Here is a 22,942-nt window from a genome sequence, read left to right as displayed (position 1 = left end):
TGTAGTCGGAAAATATTTCGAATATAGGTGGTATAATAGAAAAAAAATTATGCATGTTGAGTGAACTTTTGATGAGGTGGCATGTGTGGTGAGTTGAAAGGTGTGCATGAGTTCAACTAATAATGATTTTTTTCTCTCATGCATGTAGTGATGGGCCTTTGATGACATGATATGTGTGCATGTTGAGATAAATAGGATATTGGGAATCAACTTCTTATATAGGATGTCAAAAACAAAGTACTTCAGTTGGAAGCTCATGATTGGCCCAAGGACTTACCTTAAAAAGAAAACAATATGCAACACAGCGACAGATCCCATGGCCTTTTTCATTATTTTGGCCCTTTTAGAAAACTTTCGAACAAAATAAACTTCACATAAAACTATTTTACGATCTGATCCTTTTGGCAACGCCACAAGCCGTGGCGTTTTTTTTCTATTTAAAAACGCCGAGCTAGCCAGCGTTGCTTCACTTCATAAATAAATGACAATATGAACAAGCTAGTTGGAACGCCAACCCCATTGGCGTTTCCAGCGACGCAACATAATTTGGTGTTTCTGCCCTGTCACGTAGCGTCTCGACCAGACAAGCAACACTGGCTAACTCGGCGTTTCTAAATAAAGAAGAAATGCCACGGCTTATGATGTTACCGAAAGAATCAGATTGTGAAATAATTTTACGTGAAGTTCTTTTGTGTGAAAGTTTTCTGAAAAGGTCAAAATAGGGAAAAGAGCCGATCCCCATTCCGCCTCCACCGGGGCCCTAGCGGCGGCACCGGCGCCGACGGGATGCCGTCGTCAAGCCGCCCGAGGGAGCCGCTCCCCATCGCGCTCCCGGGCGCCGGCCGCTCGCAGGACTTCCCCTCGCTCTTCTCCGACCTCACCTCGCTCCTCCTCCACCACTCGCCCGCCGCCGCCTCCACCCCCCACGGCCGCGCCCCGGTCTTCTCCTCCTCCTCCCTCTCCATCCCCGCCCCCGCCGCCCCGGCGCAGGCGCAGGCGCAGTCACACCGCTGGCGCGGGCGGCCATCGGGGCGTGCGCGGGGGCGGCGGCGGGGGCCTTCACCTACGCGGCCCTGCTGCCGCTCGACGCCGTCAAGACGCGGCTGCAGGCGGGGGCCGCCTCGCGCGGCTCCTGGCAGGTGTTCGCCGACATCCTGCGCGCCGACGGCCCGCTCGGCCTCTACCGGGGCCTGTCCGCCGTCATCCTCGGCTCCGCCACCTCCTCCGCCATCTACTTCGGCACCTGCGAGCTCGCCAAGTCGCTGCTGCGCCCGCACCTGCCGCCCTTCCTCGTGCCCCCGCTCGCCGGCGCCAGCGGCAACATCTCCTCCTCGGCCATCATGGTGCCCAAGGAGCTCATCACGCAGCGCCTCCAGTCCGGCGCCGCCACGGGCCGCTCCTGGCAGGTGCTGCTCCAGATCCTGGGATAATTGACGATAACCAAATCTCCCTCCAGATCCTGCAGACCGACGGCTTCTTCGGGCTCTACGCCGGCTACGCCGCCACGCTCCTCCGCAACCTCCCCGCCGGCGTGTCAGCTACTCCTCCTTCGAGTACCTCAAGGCCTTCGCCCTCAGCAAGAGCAACGGCGCCAACCTGGCGCCGGGGGAGAGCGTGCTGTGCGCTGTGCGGCGCCCTCGCCGGCGCGATATCCGCCGGGCTCACCACCCCGCTCGACGTCGTCAAGACGCGGCTGATGACCAGGGTGGGCACCCAGGGGAGCCGCACGGTGGTGGGCACGATGCAGGAGATCATCGCCGAGGAAGGCCTGATGGGCCTGTCCCGGGGGATCGGGCCGAGGGTCCTGCACAGCGCCTGCTTCGCTGCGATTGGCTACTGCGCTTTTGAGACCGCCAGGCTCATGATCCTCAAGTCATACCTTGAATCGTGCGAAAGGAAAGCCGCGGATGAGGTGAAGACCGGAGTTGCTGCTGCTTGAGTGTGCACGATTCCTTCCCTTCTTTCAGGAAGGTAATCGCTTACTCCGGCTAGTGTGCAGTTTTCTTGTAGCTACCTAGCTATGATATTGTTATGCAGACACAATGTACCCGCCAAATGTATTCACCTAAGCATCATTTCAATTTCAGTTATAGAGCTGTTTGAAGGATACAACAAGTAATAATATGTGCCAGTTATGAATGTGTCATTGGTTTTGATTAGTAGCAAGTTATTTTGAGGCATACATTTTCAGGCTGGCGTTCCTGAAGTAATGTTCCATACACTACTTTTTCTGTTACATGTATCTGTATTTGTGGCAGTGTGTCGGCGTGTACGATTACAATGAAGCCCACAAACCTGAATCTTTTGTGTTTGCCACTAACTCAAAACATATTGTTGTGGTGAACACTCTCTACTACAGTAAGAAATAGCATTCATACAAAAATTCAAGCATTATTGGTATTTTTGATTGCTACTGCTCGGAACTAATCTCACAGTTATAAAATGTTCTTAAGCATAACATATATAAGTTTGTGGGAAATTCATGTATGCCAGGTTTTGTTTCCTTAATGTTCAGAAATAGCATAACAGTTGTAGAATAATTTCAAGCACACCGAATTATACAAGTCTATGGACATCAGAGTCCACATAAATCGTGTATGCCAGATGAGGTCATTTCAGGGGATTAGACATTGCACTACTGCAAGCGCACACAGTTCGACGTGAATGGACATGCTATGGCTCATCACTGGAAGTACTTTCTGCAGAATGAACTTGCATCACGTGGGTAGTGAATCCTGATCATGTTCTCTAGGCACTTCTTGTAGGAGAAATCTGTAGGAGGGCCGTCTGAGGACACGACGTACAAGCACCTGGAGCTATGGAACTTTTGATGCTTAGCAACCTGCAAACAGGGGAAGAAATTTCATGAAGTTTCCATTTTGGATTTTGGTTCTTGTGATGCATCGGAAGACAGAAAGGTATGCTGCTTACCGTTATGTAATTGTTATTCCCTGCCATCTTCTTTTCCTTCTCTGGGTGGTACATGAGAATATTTTCAACAATGAACCTCTCATCATCTCCAGAAAGCTTGATGCCATCCCTGCAGAATATGGGAATAGATGGACTGTGAGTAAGGATTACGAACACAGAGAAGAAGCCACTTGGGGTCTACAAGAGAAGGTGCACTTTTCAGTCATTGCAGTTACTTGGACTTTGTGATGTTCAAACTTAAATCGAACAGTCATATCATCATTTACTTGAAGAAGTGTAGCTATTTTTCAGTGCTTTGTGATTTTTTAGAGTTGCAATGGGCTACATATTATACCTTGATTCACGGATGATCCTCTTTACTTCCTTCATGATTGGATCAACTTGTGCATGTATCTGCTGTTCCGCTAGTGTAAAATTTGAACTCCCTCTTGGTCCACCATTGCTACCTCCCCGGTTTGGTCCGTTTGATCTCCATGCTGGTCCTCTGCCACGGCATGGGCCAAGATTGCCGGTCTTGATGTTCCGTCCACCAAAGTTGGATGGTCCTGAAATGTGGAAGTTCGGGGCGCTTGTGGTATTGGCTCTTTGGGCTTTCCACCTACTGTTACCTCCACGGTGTGATCCCTCTGATTTCCACACTGCACCTCTACCACCACCTCGACCTCTACCAAGATTATTGGTCTTTCTACTCCATCCACCAGAGCTAGATGGCCCTGTAATGGCAAAGTTGCCCTGGCCTGCCACATTTGCTTTCTTCCAACTTGGGTTACCATCTTGTTGTGTTGCATCTGAGCTCCAATTACTATCAAATTGCCTTCTCTTATAAACTTTCGTGGTAGAACTGCTCTGGTTCCATCCACTAGTACCACATGATGGCCCTGTAATGGCAAAGTTGCTCGGGCCTGCCACATATGCTTTGTTCCAACTCGGTTTACCATCTTGCTGTGTTGCATCTGAGCTCCAATTACTATTACGTTGCCTTCTCTGATAAACTTTCATGGTAGAACTGCTCTGGTTCCATCCACTAGTGCCACTTGACTCTGTGGCGACATGTTTACCATGTTGCCAATTTGCAACTGGCACTTTTTGGTGCCCTTGTTCAGCCCTCCAACCTTGAAGATCATGCAGCAGGAGATTTGCTTTTGGCCTGTCTGTCCAAGTGATTGGACTGTTTCCTCCCAAACGTAAGACTTCATCCTCTTCGATTTCATCTTCTTCAAGGTTGTCAACATCATACAAGCAGGAACCGTATGGAACAATTATATTATCTTCAGTGGCTCTTGTTGTTTCTACCTCTGAGGAATTCATACAAACCATACCCTCCAAGGTTCTCATTGCCTGCTGACTGTAAAAGACCAAGAGGTTCAGAGGAGAAGGGAAAAAAATAATTGCATGCTGCACACATGAGAGAACATAGGCAGGTGAGATATTCGTCGTACCGTGCTCCCATCATTCCAGTGGATTTTGAAGGCTGAACCAGTCCCAATTGGTGCAGGATTGCCCCAAGAGCAGGTAGACACAACACTATCCAGCTGATCAGAATAGACCTTCTCTGCACCCTCCTCGAAGCATTGCAATGGCCTCTGCAACATGTTTTTCTCGGTTTTTTAATCAATGCCAACACTTGCTCATCAAAATGGGGGGTTCAAAACAAAATGAAATGGAGAACTTACAGCGAGTGTAGCCTTCATGAAGGGTGCCTGAATCTTGAGGGCCTTGAATGTGGCCTTGTAACCATAGCTGTTGAAGCCATGCAAGTTACCTGTGCAGGTCATGCTGCTTGCAACAGTTGTCAGGTGTTCTTCGAGAACTGATTTTGTAACCATTCCAACTGCCTTGGAAAGGTGCTGGAAGGATGGTCGAAAGGATAAAAAGAAGAAGAGCAAAACATGAGTAATTTTTAAATAGAAGATACTGAATTCATCAGGAAAGTAAAAAAAAAAGCAAGAACTTGCTGGACCTGTGTGACTCGACCGAAGGCAGAGGAAATTCCAAACCCTTGCTGAACTTGTTGGATGCTGTAGGGCAGAGACCTGGTAGTGTCGATCAGATCCATCACAGGGATGCATGCATCCATTGCTGTTCCCCAGACATCACCACTCTCTCCAGTTGAGTATTTATCCATTGTGACTACGAGCGCCAATTCACCCTTCTGTTCTGTACCGGAGTTCTGGACCCAACATGTGTCTTGTGGTTCAACCCATACTATGTTCACTTCCTGGACTCATGTATCACCTGGGAGAAGATGCAAGAGAACATCTCTTTAGTAAGCAGAATTGCATAAGCCGTAACTATCAGCATGTTCATCTGGATTTTCTATATGCATGATACCTAGTATGAATGTGAATTTTTGGTTTACCTTTTATGACTGTGTCCAAGAGTATAGGAGAAATGGTATTGGCCATCAACTGGACAACTCGCGCAGAAGATTCAGACATTCGTGTGGTCACACTTTCAGTTAGGAAAAACTGCAAACAGGAGACCTGTTCCTCGTCATCTGCATCCTGGTAGCATATTCATTCACTGCAAAGAAGAAATGTCAGATTATGTTCAGAAACTAAAGAATAGATCATTTAAAATTCATGCTTGATTTTCTCAATATAGCATGCCTAAATACCCAATGAAAGGCATTATTCAACTTAAGTTACCAAATAAAGAACTCAAATCTTAGTGGATCTGAAAAGTAGATCCAACCATTGGAATATTCTTTCAGAAGAATACGAAAATAAAGCCTCCTGTACTATTTCAAGGTTAAAACAGTAAAAGGTCGTAGCACCTTGAGATCACAACTCTCTTCATAAGTTGATTCACCTGCCCCTTCTTCTTTCCCCATCTATATATTTCTTTCTGGCATTTCTGAAGAATACCTTCCATACTTATGTTCATTTCATCCAGTTGCTTCTGTAAGGGCACAAAATGATTTCTTCAACATATAGTCTTGATGATAATGCTGAAACAGTTATACTATTTGAAAAGTAGGAGAAATGGAAAAATACCTTGTCAAGGTGAATGTGGCCAACAAGACAATGTGTTGCTTGAATATTTTGTTGTTGATAACTGAAACAAGACAACGATTGTGAGCCTAGCACAGTATACACTGAAATGTGCAAGAAGTAGTTACTTGTGATTTGATTTTGGCTTATAACTGTATAACACAGTGTAAAGCTGAACTGGACTGATCAAAGATTCCAAGTTCAGTACGATGTCAAGAAACAACAATTTGCTAGTCTTGTTCATGTTTATGATTCACTCATGCGAAACTAATACTAAAGTGCATAGTTTGGGAAAATAGTATTACTTACATCCGTTCAGAAATAAGTGACGTGGTTTAGTTCAAATTTGAACTAAAACTACGTCACTTATTTCCGAACAGAGGGAGTATGTAACTTGGGGCGTAAGGAACATTGTAGTATGATAAATTATTATGGAAGTATGAATGGTACATACTGGATTGATAACTCAGTAGCACAGTCCTCTACTTTGGTCCTCTTTAAGCAGGCTTGAACTGTGAGTGATGCTCTTTCCATGCAAAAATTATCCCCACAAGAGCATTTGTTTAGATACAAAATTATTTTTTGGTCATTTTCATTTCTAGAGCTAGCTCTTGTAAGTAGTACTTCCTGTAAATGCAACAACCAGAAGTCAGAACATATGAACTAAGTCTTAGATGGAACTGAACAAATGGGCCTCTCACCTTCATCGAGTCCCATGAGGCCATGTTATTCTGATTTGGGTCTAACACTGCCTTGTATGCAGCATTTGTAACTGCAGTGGCTGCCAAGATACCAACGGGATCTCCTGGTGTCACAGAATTCGATGAATTTGTCGAGTCAAACTTGACAACTGAATTTCCACACGAGTTTCTTATGGTTCCATCATAGCGTGCTACAACATCCCGGAGCATTGCCATCATGTTCTTGAAGAGAACGCCCGGCTCCACAAGTCCTTTAGATGCGCGTATTGTCTTCTCCCTTGCAGATATTGAATGGAGTAGGTCCTCATATGGGTTCAGTCCATTGCAAAGTGAGTTCCTGACAAAACCATGTGCCTCCAAAGGATGGCAACCATTGGTGCTGCTGCCACACTTGCTTAGCGACTTGGATAGGCAATCCTCTACCAAGCTGCCAGAATATAATCTTCCGTCGTGCTGCAGCTGATGTCCCAAGAAACCAATCTGCTCCACTACTTTGGTCATGGCTGAATCTCTCTTTTGGTCAACCAAGAAGCGCATGTCAGAAGAAGTAATGAAGTCCACAATTGGTTTCCGTAACTTGTCAAGATCAAGTGTCTCATGCTGAATTGTCTGTGCTATCGGATTCTGGACATTGAAGTCTCTCAGGCTTACGCTGAAACCATCAGTAAATAATGATTCCATTAGTAGGGGCTGCAGAAGATTCAGAAATTCTATGGCCTCCCTTGGATTCTTCGTGGACAGAACTGATGAGATGGTAATAGTGCCAGCAACCAAGTCTCTGATTAATATTTTGTTTTCCTGTGGTAGTACCGTCTCTAGAATCTGAGCGAAACTCCACTCTGGTCCACCTGATAGTCGCTTCTTGGGAATCAATCCTGCCGTGAACATTGCATTTATAAGTTCATTGGCCTCCCTTCTGGAATACTTTCTAGCAGACATTTTCTTTAAAGCTAGTAAGCAATCATTTTTGAGCTGAAAATTCAGCTTTGCATTGTGAGAGCTGACCAGCTGCTTCTCCACCGTGAAGAGCTCTATAGCTTCAGCCCTTGCTGACACTGACCTTGGGAAGAAAATGTGGACGCAGTCGCCATCGAAATCTGCTCCAAGTGGTCCACATATGAGTGGGTTGATCTTGATGGTGTGACCAGTATGTACACGGACATACATTGCTTGGACTGAGTGCTTGTCGGTGCTTGGTGGCCTGTTGACAAATACCGCATCTCCATCCAGAATTCTCCGGTTGACCGTTTCACCAACCTTCAGTATGGTCCGTTTCTTATTTGCTTTCCCCACATCCAAGGAGTGCGTGATAGAATTAGCATCTTCATGTGTCAGGCAAAGACCTCTATCCATCATGCCTTGCAGCTGAGCAATGTTGTAGTCTGTCACACGCTCTTGTACCGACATTCGTCTTGCTACTTCATCAGGAACTCCTACCACATTCATAGGAATGTATGGGTCACCCGTGATCACACCACGGCATGAGAAGCTTGAGCTCTTGCTGATGCAGAGTGCCTTCATCTTTTGCTGCCATTGTTTTGTTGCAGGCAGACTTTTAAAGGTGATATCTTGAGGACCCTATGAAAGATACACGACACCAGGTATGAACACACAGTTTTGATCAAGTAGATAGTATGCACTTCATTTACATATTATCTACATACCCTTGCTGTTCCTGCATGCTTGATGTAGTCAGCAATAGCAAGCTGAAGATCATCTGCTTCCACCTCATGTTCTTGGTAGGTTGGGGGGCCGACTCTTGAGTTGCTGATTTCATGTACGTTAAGTACGATTTTCCTCAGCAAGTTTGTGGAGGCATCCTAAAGAAGGGAGGAAAAATCTCAGGAGTGAGGGTGAAACAAAGGAAATTCTGGTGCAACCAAAAGTACATGAGTGTGATGAGTCTCAAAAGGTACTTACGGGAGAGCACATGAGTGTTTCATGTAAAACATTGTAAGCGCGGAGGCAGTTTGGTGGAACAGGGAGATTGCTCATCACAAATCCATCCTGAAGTATATATCCCTTAGCAGCAATCTGCCTTCTTGTTTTTTCAGAGATCTTCTCCATTATTTTCTGAACCTAAGAAACAAAAGAACAAAATGTGAGTATCTCTAGCACCTATTAATTCTGAAGTATTCATTAATTTGTCTTGTCATAACCATTTCTAATGCAAAGCAGAGCAACTAAGTTCTGAGACTTTTGTTCTACATCCTGCTCCCTTGCAGGGTGGCTTTTGCCACGAGAGCAACAAGTCTCTATCTAGTACTAGTACCTCTTCTGCGAATAAACGACGGCAGTGAGAGCTGCCCTTCGTGTGAAAGCCAAATTGATCGAGGAAACTCCAAAATCCCTCTTCCAGTTCTTTCCTGGATGGCACTCTCAGCTCCAAGGTAAGGGCTCCATTGGATTTCTTGACTTTTGCAACATGTATTGGTGGGAGATCCTGGAAGAAGATGAATGCAGAATTTGACAAAGGAAATAATAGTGGCTGGTTAGTTAGAGGGATTAAGGGAAACGATACTCCAGATTTAAAAAAACCGAACCATGGCAAAACATAGTTAACTAGTGCTTGTACTGTACACATGTCATGCTCCTCAGAAACGTACAACTAGAAACAAACACCAGCCACTAATAACTTAACTAATAGTCTTAATTTAAACTTGAATTTTGAGTGGAGATTTGTACTGTTTGAGGGTTTGGGTAATGTGGTGGAATTTAACCATAACAAATGTCTAGGTTACAGAACAATGTGTGTTAAATAAAGCATGTCATCTGCTTCCTTTGGAGATAATTGATATTGTAGTTGCTGCATGCATTTTAAACTCTGCACCTGTTGCTTTTGAATTGGATCATACATCTTCCTGGGAAGATCCAAGTTATGCTAGTGTCACTTCCAAATTTCAGCTCATCATCTTCTCTGACTGCTCTAGTGTTTAAGCTGAACTACTTGCACTTGTTTTGTATTTAGCTGCTTAACGCTATCTCTGCAGCAGCAGCTTTTTGGTTTTTTTTTCATCATCAACGATTCAGTTACGTCTATCTGCAGTAGATTCAGCTACCTTGAGATTTTCTCGGAGAATTAGGGTGAGCTACATATGAATGTGTATATTATGCAGACCAACCCGGCCCTACTAATGCAACTTAAAGGAAGCTTGAACAATTTAATCGTCTTTGTGAGTTATCACTTAATTACCTGACAATATGAACATGAGGTGAAGTTGCTCTCCTTTTCAGCATTTTTCTGTTTCTGTTGCAAAGTACAGAACTTCCATGTTAATTCTAGCCGCTAAATCACTGATCAAAGTATGCCTGGGGAGGGTTTAATTTCTGCATGTACCTTGCAGTTCTTGAACTGGAGGCAGCCGAAGCAGATCATGTTGAGTATCTTTGTCAGCTCGGCGATATGGCTTGGGTGGTAGACAGACACGGGCAGCTTGATGAACCCGAAATGACCTTGAGCCAGCCATGAGAAGATGAGTTTGTCAGCATTTTATTTGAAGATGCAGTATGTATACATATGGGCACTGTCTCTGATTCAGAATGTTAGTTAAAAAATTGCAGAAGTTAACATGGACATGCAAATTTTCATATATCTCTTTGTAATATGGGGACAGAGTAGCTGTCGTTACAGCAAACTCTTTCAGCATCTTTGAAAGATCAGAAACACAATATATCTCTCAGTCGAGATAAATGCTGCGACATTGTTTTTTTACCAGCAATGTCTCTGACAGTGTACAACACTATACTAAGCAGCCAGGTGCAATCATTACCATATCAAACAATTTATGTTCCTAGAAAGTGTTATGCTCCAGTAAACTGACTTAGATGAATATTTTCCAGGTGGGAAGAGAAGCTGTCACCATGGCCAAGTTTTTGACTGTTTCCGAAAGCATAGGAGAACATGAGTTATCTCTCAGTTGATTGAGGTAAATGCTGCAGAATTGATTCTACCAAGAATGTATAACACTCAAGTGAGTAGTCAGTTCAGCTGTGACTTGAATAATCGCCGCGACCATATCGTATCCAACTATTTGTGTTCCAACAAAGTGATCTTGCCTAGGTAAGTACTTGCGTTCCAATAAAGTGAGCTGTAGTTGAATATCATTCAGTTTGGTTGTATCTAGTTTCAGGAACCTGAAAAATTATCTCGAGTTCGGTTCTGAACTTGTCACACACTGAACTGTCTATGCAGGATTATCACAAATTGAACTAGCTAGCTGACCAGAAAAATTAGGTGCATGTTTGTAGACGCGAAGTAGCGTCAACTATCCATGTTAACTTAAAAAGAGAGGCAGAACCTTGTTTATAGAAAACCTTAAAAAAAAGATCATATGGATCTCGCACAGCTTTCTGTTCATTTTGTTCATAGAAACCAAAAGAAAAAGAAAAAACACCAGTTTCAGCTAGAAAGTCTGGCAATGCAGAAGCATCAACCCTATGATCAGCTAACTTATCGCGTACTGTTGAAAATTTTAGCCGCATGTTTGCAGACGTTGAGTGACACTCCATTTTTTTTCTCTTTGCGTAGGTTAATTGATGGGCTAACCAAGCAAACTGCCACGGAGTGGAATTAGTAGCAGGTAAGTAAAACGGAGAGCAACTAAGCAGTGAGTCACCTTCGCACTTGGCGAGGTCGGTGGCGCCGCAGGAGTCGCAGTGGCCGAGCTGCAGCGGCAGGCCCAGCGCCGGGTTCCCGGCCAGCTGGCTCGGGTGCGTCACCGGGAACTCCTCCTTCATCGGCTGCGCCTTCACCTGCGATGCATGCGACCATGCATGAGCGCCGTTAGTTAATCATCGCTTGCTGTTTTTCTCTGAAGGTGCAAGGCGAAGAACAAGGGGGAGGAGAAGATGATGACATGAAGCCATGGTTGGTTGGAATGAAGGAGAATGAGAAAGACAAGTGGTAATTTACGATCTCCTGGTTGGAGGCGACGGCGAGCCTGATGCAGGTGACGGTGCCCTCCGCCACGAGCGCAGGGTCGTCGCCGGCCTCCGTCTCCGTCTCTGCCTCCATCATCGACGGAGCCGAGGACGAGATGCGCTGATGGATGGATGGATGGATGGATGTGAAGAAAGTTGAGTGAGACAGGGAGCTGAGCAGAGAGCTGCTAGCGTCTTTCACTCACTGACCAGCACCCAACAACTACAGTAGCAGCATGTACGTTAGGAATGACCCCTACGACAGCAGCACGCAGTTGAGTGTATTTCTTATATACATCCGTATCTAGATAAATTTAAGACAAGAATTTTGGGATGGAGGGAATACTTAATAAGGTGTCCCTCCCTTCAAAAAAATAGTGGTCTGTCTCTTTGGTTCTCAACGAGCTCGATTTTTCTTATTTGAACAAGTTCCTTTTTTTTTTAGAAGAAAATGTGGTTCACATAGGTGGGTCGACAAATGTTGGATAAATTAGCGGGTTTTTATCGATTTAATCCATAAATAAATCATGAAGATGATCTGGACAATATTAACTTCATACTGATATCTAAGCATGTAAGCACATAGTAAGCATAGAGCTGAAGCATCCATGAAACAAGCACATGAACCACTAAATAAGGGATGAACGGATCATATCCTTCAGTAGGACAGACAAGGGTGCAGTGCGTTTTCCTCGGCTTCTTCTTAGCAACTTCAGAGTTTTCAGCTATGACGATGTTGAAGAGGTCGGGGACATAGTTGAAGTAGAGGGACAACAATGAGCAGTCCCGCCTCAGACGCTCCGCAAAAATTTAATCTGTTCCCGCTGCGCTCTGTCTCACGTGAAGTAAGGTCTAGACATCAAGACATGTAAATGAAAAAAAATACTGTTAATCATGTATTTAAGAAATGTTAAACGTGTATAAGAAATGTTCCTAAGGTACAAATGTGTATGTTAAAATTACATCAAAACATATATACTAAAAATGTTAATTATGTATTTAAAAAATATTAAAAAAATGTTAATCACTCCCTCCGTAAAGAAATATAAGCGAAAGTGTATTAAAAAATGTTGATGATGTTTATGAATAATGTATAATGTGTACCAGAAAAAGTAGACACAAAACAAAAACTATTTTAAAAAATGTCAATCATGTATTTAGGAAATGTTAAAAGTGTATAAAAACATTGATGATATATTAGAAAAACGTACTAAATTTATGAAAAAAATATACATAACAAATATGTTTGAAAAATAATAATCATGTATTTAATTTTCTTTATACATGTCTATGTAAAACAAATTATGACGTATACACAAAATGTACTAATGTGTGTGCAAAAAGGTAGACATAAGAACATTTGGGGAAAAAATTATAATCATGTATTTCAAAATATTAAACATGTGTATAAAAAATATTGCTGATGTATGAAAAAATATAGAATGAAACAAAAGGAAACAAAGAAGCCCGAAAAGGAAACATAGGAAACCAAAGAAAGAAGAAAAGGAAAAGGAAAATAAAAGAAAACTAGTGTAAAAGAATGAAAAAAGTGAAATCAATAAAGAAACAAAAAAAGGATGAAAAACAAGAAATAAACAAAGAAAACTGAAGAAAAAGAAAGAAAAAACCGATGAAAACCAACAAAGAATCAAAAGAAACCAAAGAAAAAAAAAACAATGTACAACGAAGAATACCAAAAGAAAGAAGAAGACCGAAGAAAAACAAAAGAAAATGAAAAACGGTACAAAGGCATCAGCGAAAAAACTAAACGAACAACCGACGGATCAACATGCTACTTGTCCGGCTCATACGTTTGTGTGCCTATAAGGGCCCTTCAGACAAGTCGGAAGCTAGTCTCGCGTGAAGCGAGATATAGATCTAGTGGGGCACCTCAGAGCTCGCTGCAGGATGGGGTATGTGAAGAAGTTATTTACCCAGAACCACCACACTTGGGGCTAGGGTAACAACTTAGTACCAAATTTGAACCAGGGCACAAAAAACCACCAAAATTGCGTCTAATGCGTAACGCGGAGCACTGATGCTGGAATTTGGTCGCCAAAACAACAAAATCGACAAGTGGGTCCCGCCTGTCGGGCCGACGTGACCATATTTGCCAATTCAAAATATGGTCACCAGTTCAAAAAATGTTTGTGAATTTTAGAAGTTGTTCAAAATTTCAAAAAATGTTCATCGGTTCAAAATATGTTTGCATATTTCACAAAAAATTTCTTAGTTCAAAACCTATTCGCCGATTTAAAAAATGTTCACAAACTAAAAAATTGTTCATGAATTCCAAAATTTTGTTCCCAAATTTGAGAAAATGCTAGTGATTAGAAAATCAATCACGAATTCAAAAGTTACTCTCAAATTTGATATTTTATTCCAAATATTAATATGCAAAAATGGTAAAATTAAAAGGAAAGGTGCATCAACTAGAAAAAATTGTGTACCACATACATGTCCTTACATGAAGAGAGAACTATAGCTTGATATAAATGTTAAAAAATAGTTTGGAATTTTTTTGTCAAAATTCACTCAATTTAAACTAAATTTCACTAAATTTGAGTTTGACTGAAATAAGTTTGAATTGACCAAGAAAATATTCCATTTTATATATTTCGGGACCCATTGAAATTATTAAGAAGTTCATTGAAATTTTGAGTCCTACTCCCACCCCACTCGAATGACAAACATAGTTTTCACATAATATCAAATGACCCAAATAGTCTCGAATGACAAACATAGTTTCGACATAATCTCAAATGACACAAATAGTATCGAATGACAAACATAGTCTCGAATGACAACTTCATCACATACAATGTCTTGAATGACATAAATAGTTCATGACCACGTTGGTCCATGATAGTTCAAACGACATAAACATCTCATATAACTCGGTTTCCTATAGCAATGCAAGTCAACGACCCTTTTCCATTCCCATTCTTTCAACATTTCTTGAATCTTGCCACCATCAGTTATTTCAATCAATTTTCTTTCCCCGGGGCCATCTGAGTGCAAGCTGCTGACGTAGTATACAAAATCGTCTTCCTTCAACCCTTGCTTCAACATGAATGTAGTCTTTAACCAATCAAAAGTGATGTCCACTTCACTAACTTGCACAACACTATGAGGAAAGCCTTGGACATGAACAATAGGGCTAAGCACCCACTGAGTACCCTTAGCCATCTACAAGACACAAATCCCACTGAGTACCCTTGAGCACTAGGACAAAGAAAACTAGGGTTTGCACAAAACTATGATACATTAAACCAACCAAATAATGGGGGTGGAGTTGATTTACCTTCTCGTTTGGAAATGCCTTTAATCCAACAGTGAAACGGGACCGATTCGTGAGAGATTTGAGGGGGGTTAGGGTGGTGGATAGAGAGTGAGGGGGGCAGCAGCTCGTGAGTGTGAGTGTAGAAGAATGGAATGAGAGGGCTAAAGGTGGGCCCAAAGCATCTTATCCAGTGCTAACTATCCATTTTTTCACCTATCCACTTTGCAGTCTCTTAAGAATGCATCTGAAAGTACTCATTAAGCTTGAAGAAGGTATACTCCACTATTGCAGTCACCGGCAATGAACGAGCACATTGTTGAAACATTCAACCAGGTTGCTCGTCATGCCGCCATATCGCCTACCTCCGTCGTCATGAGCACGTGCCCACTTGTGCTTCTCGCTGAAATTCCTAGTTAAGAATTCTTTTCCCCCTTCGTTCACCGATGAAAAGAGTTTGTTGTACCGAGCATCGAAAGCATCGGTGGTGAAGGCCACACATACATGGGTAAGGTCTTTGCTGAGCTCCTTGCTCTTACATGCCCGGTAAAAGTTGGCCTTGAAATGCCTCATGCACCATCTGTGGTGAAGCTTTGGAAATCCTGGAATAACAATGTCCATTACCTTGAGTATGCCATGGTGCCGGTCCGATATGATGCATACCTCCCTAGCCCCAATCACCTTGTGCCTAACATGACCCATGAACCACTCCCAGTTGTCTTGATGCTCAGAAGGCACCAAAGAAAATGCCACTGGCAAAATAGTGTGGGCTTCGAGTTTCTCCTACGAGAATAGTCAGGAATCCACAGCTTAATGCATGAAGCCTTCAGCTTAAATTCAAACATCTCTCAACCTCATCACTAGGGCTGCAAATGAGTCGAGTTCGAGCGAGTTGGACTAGGCTCGGCTCAATTCATACTGAAATTTCGAGCGAGCTCAAGTTGAGTGAAGCGCAAGATCGAGCTGTAGAAAGTGGTTCATGCTCAGCTTGTAACAATCTGGAGTTGATTTTGGGCTAGTTTCGAGCTAAATAAGATGACATTTCTTTTATAATCTAAGGTGATTTTTTTCGAACAAGATAGACCACAACATCAATAAGAAACCACTATAAAATATTATTTCAATCAAAACATTGATAATTTATATATTTCGTCAATGTTGTTTAGCTAGCAATAGAAGAAAACCATCTACTCTTAAACTTTGGCCAGTAATAATAGAATGTTTAACACACAATTGATCATGTACTATATTAAGGCATAATTTTTCTCTGCACTTTAATTAAGCTTCCATATTTACTAGTACATAAAATAGAGAAAAAAATCCTAACAACATGTGTGCTAAATTGGTAATAAATTATACTATTTTGCTCTAATATATACATGATTATTTAATATAATTATAGTAATATCGAGCTATCGAGCTAAAATCAAGCGAGCACTCAAGATCAGCTCGTTTGTTGATCGAGCTACATAACGTGAGCATACTCAGCTCATTTTATTTTGAGTCGATCTTGAGCCGAGCCAAAAGACGGGTTGATCTTGAGCAGCCCACGAGCCTCGAGCTTTTCTTACGGCCCTATTCATCACAGCCTTGCCCTGCTATTGTTCATGACATCTCCCATTCCGCATACATGTTGGGACATATGTTTGATTCTTCTCTCATCATCCCCTCAATTTCATCATCTCAATGCCACCTATCTAGTACTTCTTTTTCCCAAGAAGGCGATGTATCTAGTATATACTAGGCTAGTGCTCCCAGTATGTTAAAACGAGTTGAACAACATTGATTGAAGATCCATCTGTGGTATATATATATACGGGAAAGCAACCATTCACACACGAGCGACCACTGGTGAGCATTCAATTCTCGGTTCGGCTGAAGGTGCATGGTGGCAATGGGTCGGGTTTGGATCGGGTTGAACAATACCAAATCCATATCCATATCCATGAAGACAGTCTTTGCCCACCCATGAAAAAATCCGCGGGTGAAAAATTGTGTCCATGTCCAAACCCGATGGATATTCATACCCACTGGATATCCATTGGGTCCTCTCTAGACATATAAATAAGACATAACACAATGTTAACATAAGCTCTTCCATTCTTTACTTCGTGGCATGCTAGGCTTCACTTATGGTAAATCAACCTCCACTAACAACATAAGATCATTTAGTATTTTTCTAACAGCTGAGAATGACGAGTCAGTTAACAAGGAGATAAAAAATAAGGGAAGGGCGTTGGGGTATGTTACAGAGGATATTGAATGTCAACTAATAAAAGTTATGACGGGGATTGTGTAATTTCTTTTGCATGTTTTGGATAACAAAGTGTAAAATTGCACTGGGACATGTAACTGTGGGTTAGGGATAGCCGGATTTGCCCATTAAGTCATACTAACGGGTCGGGTTTGGATATACCCACGGGTACAAGATTATATCCATGCCCTACCCATGAGCAATCGGGTCGGGTTTGGGCGCTACCCATGGACAGAAAAGCATATCCAAACCCTATCCATTCGAGTCGGATATCCATGGATATCCATGTCCATGGATAAAATTGCCATCCTTATGCATGGGTTGTAAACATGTAATAGACGGGCTGGTAAATGTTTGTATTTAAAGAAGATGGTATAAGTATGGATCCCAATTTGTGTACTCTAAGAGATCGACTTAGATGATGGTACCGATAGGATTGTACCTCTACTCTTTTAACCAAGTGAGCTCTACCGTAATTAAGCTTAATTCCAGCTCTTCTACAAATTATGAGTTTTTTTGGAGGAACAAAAATCATGTGTGACAGCATTGCAGTAGCAAACACTACCTTAAACAGGCGTTTGCAATCCAATTAAGTCATCATTTTTAAATCAGCAGATGTTTTGCTTCATTTTATTTAGTAGAGAATCAATGTTGTGCTTCCAAGGAGGTGAAACGACGTCCATGGACGTGAAAACCATCAGCCACCAGGAGCTCGTCAAGGTTTCGCTTGGAGCACCACCCAACTTGGTCATGAACTTGATCACGGTCGCTTTCCTAGTTCACGAGTGCCGGTGAATGAGGAAGCATGGTCTTGCCGGGAGGGATGCAAATAACAAAACAAGCAAGGTGACCTCATCATCACACTTCAGTAGGTGAAGTTGGTTAACCCTAGGTAGGGGCGCAGTATGCTAGTATCCCCTTTCAGATGCAAAGCCAAATAGAGGGGGTAGTGGGCCCAATTGCGGGTGAAGAAGGACATGACGAGTGTACTGGTCAATGGGGTCCAACTCATTCGGGCGTCAAGCAGACCGCACCAATCAAGGCCACCACTTGTGTCCGAACCCGAATCAAGGAGCAAGCACTCCTCCCATCTGGCTGATCCTCCACCATGCACTTGGTTGGGGGACGCCCCTCCAGTGGACCTACACACCACCCCCACCAACTCCCCCAGGAGATGTCCGGTCGTTGTCCAGGTTCGAGGTTGCACTGAGCCAGCTCGTGACATGGTCCACCGGGTTGGCAACGAGAATCCATGGTCGCTCTGGTCTCCGAGGTCCCAACAATCACATTGTGGGTCTAGCGAAAGAAGGTCGCAAACGTGACAAACTTCGGGATACGTCACCACCTGAAGGCAGTGACGATCGGAACGAGGAGCTCTAGCCACCCGGAGTGAACGCCTCTTGGTGGGCTCCAAGTACCACCACTCTTGTGGCTTGAAGAGGAGCACCAAAGTGAGGAAATCGCCCAGAGTAGCGACACGGGCCAAGCTAAGGGGAAGGAGGCGCCTCCTCTTCCTTCTCCACAAGAGTCTGTCGAATTTCTACATTTTAAGAGTGATAAAATAAACCAATATAAATGTAACTTTCTTCTTCAATGGTAATATGTAAGAAAGATGCTTTAGAATTATTTTTTTACGAGAAATTGGCATTGGTAGACAACACTTATCTCACCACTACAATGCAAGTATGTTCCTCCTGTTGTCAAAGATTTATTTACAAATGCAACACTACTCCAATGCTCACAAAGTAGACGCTAACCAACATCCGTACCAAAGTCGACTAGCTTAGAAGAACTTGAAGCTTCCTTTTGTTGGCCAGTGGTTACCCTCCTCATCCACTTCCGTTAATTCCCTAAGCACATGTCCCTTCTTCTGTAATCTTTTGATGGTTGCCACCTCCCCTCATGTAGTACCTACTCCACTTTCCTGGTGAATTTCTCCTCCAAGACATCTTGTGTTGTTTGTCAGTTCAATGGGTCAAACTTGATACGCCACTGCGAAAGAACATCCTGAAATATTATCTATACTCAGTATTGTATTTGTGAAAGTGACCATAATATAACATGATCCGAGAACCATCAAATCTTACAGAAAAGCAATGTTGCAGAGCAGGGTTATACATTGTTTGGTAAAAAAAATACCGTACCTAAATCCAAGAAATTTGATAATCAATTAATGATAACTTTTTTGCTTATCGTTTTATAAACATGACACTCTAGAAATAAAGTACACTCTCCCATAGTGTTGTATTTTATAGCAAAATTTAAATATAAGAAATGAAGCTTCACAGTACTATCTTGCATTACCTATTCTTCCTAGGAAGTAATATCATAGGCACGATAGTGATTACGTAGTAGGAATAAGACCATCGAATAATGGGAAAGACGTAAGTATAATCAAAGTTTATCAAATTCTGGAGTAGCAAGGGTACCGTACACAATACAGGCAGAAGTTCATTCGTCTGAATCCAAAGTGGACTAGGAACAACAATTCATGGAGATAGATCAAGCATGCCAAACTCAAGTTACCTTAATAATACGTCACGTCAAATAATTACGTTTGGTGATCGTTGAGGTTCTTGATATTGATTTTGTTGACAAACCCCATGGAATACTAACAGTAGATTGCAGACATATAGCGGATTTGGTACCAAAGTACATCGGGAGATGGTTGTGGGCGATATAGCGAAGAGCAGCTTTGGGACTTGGCCTTGTCGATACAGAAAAAACGCGTTTAGGCTGGTCACAATGGGCAAGAACATAAGCTAATAACTTCACACTTCCCTAGACTATGTTACTACCTCCATAGTGGGTAGGAACATCTATGTAGTGTCATGCAATGATGTATTTATTAGGTTATAAACTCATTGTTTCTTGGAGTGTGTGATGTTCTGGTAACTTAGCTAGTTACCACAAGCACCTCTCTCTTCATTAAATACATGCCACATAAGCAAAGTTGTATTGGAGTGTGTGATGTTACTCCTAAGTTCCTCCCCACTGTGACCAGCCTTAGTTGGGTTTTGACTTTCTCCTACGAGAAGCTAGTCAAGAAGCCCAATATAAACCCGGACATGGGCAGCCCGGCCCGACGACCCGGCCCGAAAAATCCGGGCCGGGCCGGGCCGGGCTTGACATTCGGGCCGGGCTCGGGCTTTCTTTTGCAGCCCGAAAGATAGTTCGGGCCGGGCTTGGGCTTCAATTTTCCCGTATTTTGGGCCGGGCTTTCGGGCTTCGGACCGGGCTTGCACGTGTGCGTACTAGAAAATAGCATTCGGGACGGGCTTTCGGGCTTCGGGCTTGACTTTGGGCCGGGCTCGGGCTTGAAAATATGGAGTATTTCGGGCTTCGGGCCGGGCTTGGGCTTGAGAAATGAAGGTTGGGCTTTTACAAGCCCGGCCCGAAACCCGGCCCGATCCGACGTTTGCCTAGGTTTAGCCCAATATAACAACGGCTTCATATTGAGGTTAAGCATCTCTGTTGCATCTCCGACCTACATGATATCCTCGCTTTGCTACTGTTCCTGACATCTCTCGTTCCCATCCTCCCCTCAACTTGATCATCTCAACAACTCAACACCACCTATCCCGTAGACTAGTGCTCCTAGTATGTTAAAATGAGTTTGAACGATATCGATCATGTGTGGTACATATATGCAAGGAAAGTAATGGTTACACGGGCAACCACTGGCGAGCATTCTATTCTCGTTCCAGTCAAAGGCACATGAGTTTGTGAACACACAATAAATAGAGTAGTAAATGTTAATATTTTAAAGAAGACGGAACAAGTATGGATCCTAATTCGGGTGCTCGAAGAGTTCGGCTTAGATGATACTCCCTTCGTTCTTAAATATAAGGTGTATTAGTTTTTCAAAAAGTCAACTGTTGTCTATGTTTGACCAACTTTACAGCAAAACATATAAAGATTTATAATACTAAATATATAAAATGTAAAAATATACTCCATGATGAATCTAGTGATAATCATTTGGTATTCTAGATATTGATATTTTTGTCTATAAACTTGGTCAAACTTAAAGAAGTTTGACTTTTTAGAAGAATATACACCTTATATTGAGGAACGGAGGGAGTACTAGTAGTGATGGGACTGTACCTCTACTCTTCATTCAACCAAGTGAGCTCTCCTGATAATTAAGCCTAATTCGAGCTCTTCGGCGAATTATGAGTTTTTCCCCTTTTGCAGGAACAAAAATCACAAGTCACTTGTACACCTACAATAAACTACTACTAGTACCTCCGTTGTTAAATATAAGTATATTTTGAGAGGGATGGTAATGATAGGACCGTACATCTACTCTTTCACCCAAGTGAGCTCTACTGATAATTAATTAAGCTTAGTTTAAGCTCTTGAACGATTTTTTTTTTGCGGTAACTAAAAGGGTAGTGATCTGTGCTGGTGCACCGGCCCAAGCCCTGCGCCGGTCCTATCACAATCGTTGGATGAATCCATCTGTGGCCATCGGATTAAAAAGAACCACGTCATCCTTTCTCTTCCCCATCCCTCTGCACTGCTTCGTCTCAGATTAGAGACAGGAACACAACGTTTTTTGACGGGGACACATCGTTGACCAGTTGTAGATGACTGCCCCGCAGGCTGTCTCATCGGACGGCGACACGGTTGGCCATGGCCTCCAACGAATCACCGGCGCCTTCGCGGGCCCTCGCCATTGTTGACCCTGCTAACTGTCTCGCCGCCATTCGTCATGATCTATGCATCACCGACACCGCTCATGGTCCCTCCTCGTCGTCGGTTGCAACATCCTGTACTCGTCGTCGCAGCCCCCTCGCCGTCTCTAGTGCAGCCTCACCATCCCGGCAAAAAAATGAGCAGCCGTCACCGTGCTAGCGAAAACTCTGCTGGTCGTAGCAAAAAAACACCGCCGGTCCCAGCAAAAAGCAAAATTCGCCGGTCATAGCTTTTTCTCAGCTGCCGTTGGTTCATAGTAGCAAATGGCAATGCTGGTTGTAGCAAAAAAGCAACGTGGTTGTAGCATAAGAACCGACGTCGGTGGTATGTGGTAGCATGACGAAATGCCGGTTGTAGCAATAGCCGGCGTGGTTGTAGCAAAAGATCAATGCCGGCGATGCGTCGTAGTATAATGAGACCCTGCAGGTTGTAGCACCGTACGCTAGTTGTAGCATCACGCACGGGGCTTCTGCCGACGGTGCATTGTAGCAAAAAACGAAATGGCACTTGAAGCCTTTTCTCTCTTAAGGTTGAAGCTTTTCTAATAACGATTGCAGCTTTTTTGAGTTTGACATTGGTTGGTTGAAGCTTTCTTGTTGACGGTTGAAGCTTTTTTTATCTAGGCTTGAAGCTTTTTCGTCAATGGTTGTAACCTTTTTATGCGACGGTTCTAACATCGCCTCGTCGGTCGCGTGCCAACGCTCGCTGGTGGTTGCTTCACAAAAAGGAGCTTGCGTCCCAGCATGTCAAGCCTCCGTTTCCTAGCCACAACCATTCACTGTTGAAGCATTGAATCTCGGCGCCGATGCAGCTCGTGTGCGCCATAGGTGAGATTCCCTTGAGAAAGGGAGAGAGGAAGGAGGACGCGCTCGTTTTGGTCATTTATCCGTCCATGGCGGCTCGTCCTACAGCAGGCGGCGGTGGTTGGCCTGCAGCGGCAGCAGTGCCATAGTTCATCCCTGGCAGGTCCCCTGGGAACGAGAACTGCGCTATGGATAATAAGAAACGAAGGGAGGCGGAAGAAGATAAGGCAAGGGGAAACGAAGGGAAAGAAAAAAGGAACCGTGTGATTAGATGGGATCTGACGATGCTGATGCGACCGGCGCACGCTTCGGCCGGCGCCCCGGCTGGAAACATTATCCTAACAAAAAACACAAGTTGC

At 43.4% G+C, this 22,942-nt stretch overlaps 2 pseudogenes; one reads left to right on the top strand and one right to left on the bottom strand.

Moving 5' to 3' along the window:
• The first annotated feature begins 652 nt into the window (after nucleotides 1-652).
• Nucleotides 653-11,964, top strand: LOC123113536 (protein MITOFERRINLIKE 1, chloroplastic-like; annotated as a pseudogene).
• LOC123113535 (DNA-directed RNA polymerase V subunit 1-like) lies at nucleotides 2,478-11,691 on the bottom strand (annotated as a pseudogene).
• Nucleotides 11,965-22,942: the final 10,978 nt, after the last annotated feature.

Source organism: Triticum aestivum, chromosome 5B (assembly GCF_018294505.1).
Source record: "Triticum aestivum cultivar Chinese Spring chromosome 5B, IWGSC CS RefSeq v2.1, whole genome shotgun sequence".
NCBI classification, from domain to species: Eukaryota; Viridiplantae; Streptophyta; class Magnoliopsida; order Poales; family Poaceae; genus Triticum; species Triticum aestivum.
This window is presented reverse-complemented; position numbering and strand designations above follow the sequence as displayed.